The sequence below is a fragment of the Elephantulus edwardii genome, unplaced genomic scaffold (genome assembly GCF_000299155.1).
Source record: "Elephantulus edwardii isolate Elephantulus edwardi_28Jun2011 unplaced genomic scaffold, EleEdw1.0 scaffold00090, whole genome shotgun sequence".
Lineage (NCBI taxonomy): Eukaryota > Metazoa > Chordata > Mammalia > Macroscelidea > Macroscelididae > Elephantulus > Elephantulus edwardii.
The window spans coordinates 9177661-9179321 of record NW_006399840.1 but is presented as its reverse complement, the minus strand read 5'-3'; the positions used below and the strand labels follow the sequence as shown (position 1 = coordinate 9179321).

The following is a 1661-nucleotide window of genomic DNA, read 5'->3' as shown; positions in this document are numbered from 1 at the left end:
GTATGGCAAAATCAATGGGAGACAATATTACATTGTTTTTGTTGTCATCTTCATTGTTGTTGAAATAATTAGTCCAAAGGACCACACAAATCTCAACTTTCATCGTCCAAAGAACAGATGACCGCAGTGATGTCCGGTACCACTGCTGGCAACTCTCAAAGGAATCACAGTGGAAAATCCCGGAAAAGTCAATTAAGGGAAGGAGCAGGATCTGGAACAAATTTTAAAAACCTTAAGGCCAGGCGCGTAGAGAGCTTGACGCTGCCGGACGGCTGCCACCATGAAGTTCAACATTTTTGTTACCTCGGACCTCAGCAAGAATCGCAAACGCCACTTTAATGCCCCTTCGCATGTGCGCAGAAAGATCATGTCCTCCCCTCTGTCCAAAAAGCTGCGGCAGAAGTACAACCTGCGTCATCCGCAAGGATGACGAGGTCCAGGTGGTGCGAGGACATTACAAAGATCAGCAGATTGGCAGAAAGGTGTACAGAAAGAAGTATGTCATCTACATCGAAAGAGTGCAGCGTGAGAAGGCTAATGGTACCACAGTGCATGTGGGCATTCACCTAAGCAAGGTGGTTATTACCAGGCTGCAATTGGATAAAGATCGGAAAAAAATTCTTGAACGTAAAGCTAAATCTCGGCAAGTTGGAAAAGAGAAAGGCAAATACGAGGAAGAACGAATTGAGAAAATGCAGGAGTGAATGTAACCTGAGGAGCAATCGCAGTTTAACTAGATTTCCCTCTGAGTGAGTATGCGTTCTTGTGATGTTCCAAAATGACTCTCTCATTCAGAAGTGACTATAAACCTGCCTTTGCAATTTTGATTCCTATTTTTAAGAATAAAAATTGGAAATGCTTTCCCATTAAAAAAACAAAACAAAACAAAACAACCCAAAAACAACAACAACAAAAACACAAACCTTAAGGCCAGACTTTGAACCTCCAGTATCATGGCTTTTGGTCACCATTCGAGCCCGAACAAAGCTCATTCTCATTGCTCAACTTTTAGCTGAGCAACAGAAAGTTCCCTAAGGTCATCAATAAGACCAGGGATGAATTCAGTTCTTAGAAAAACTAACGATAGGAGGTTCAAAAGGGAATCTGGTAGTCTAGGACAGGGAGCTAGCTACACTTCCAACCTAGAGGCAGGCAATTTGAATTCACCAGCTGCTCCAAGGAAAAAAGATGGGCAGTCTCCTCTCACACAATTTATAGCCTCCAGAAACCAGCGGAAGGGTCAGCAATTAGAAAACATCAAAACATCTAAGCAGGAAGAGGTTGAATGGAAGGATTTAAACAATGAGAATTGCAAAGAGGAAGTGGAGAAAGTACAATTACAGTTTCAAGTACAATAACGTTGTGGGTATTGATTGTAATGTTATAAAACAAAAGATGCATGAATGGCTAAAAGAAATATCTATTTGCTTTGTAAACTTTCACGTAAATAAAAAAGAAGAGTGAAGTTATCCTCTATCACAAACCTCATGACCTCTGAAGGCAGGTATATGAGATGAGATAATGACAAGAGAAATGCTGAGAAGTCTGTATAAGGAACATTTACTTCCTAAACAGACTTTCTGCAGTCATGCAAACAAGCAGCTCCTGCTTCCCCAGCCAGAAAAACGGAAATTCCATCCCCTAAAGGAGCCCAAAGAAAA

The 1661-nt window shown here is 41.4% G+C and overlaps 1 pseudogene; it reads left to right on the top strand.

Annotated features, from left to right (window-relative positions):
* The first annotated feature begins 280 nt into the window (after positions 1–280).
* On the top strand, positions 281–704 carry LOC102862030 (annotated as a pseudogene).
* The last annotated feature ends 957 nt before the right edge of the window (positions 705–1661 follow it).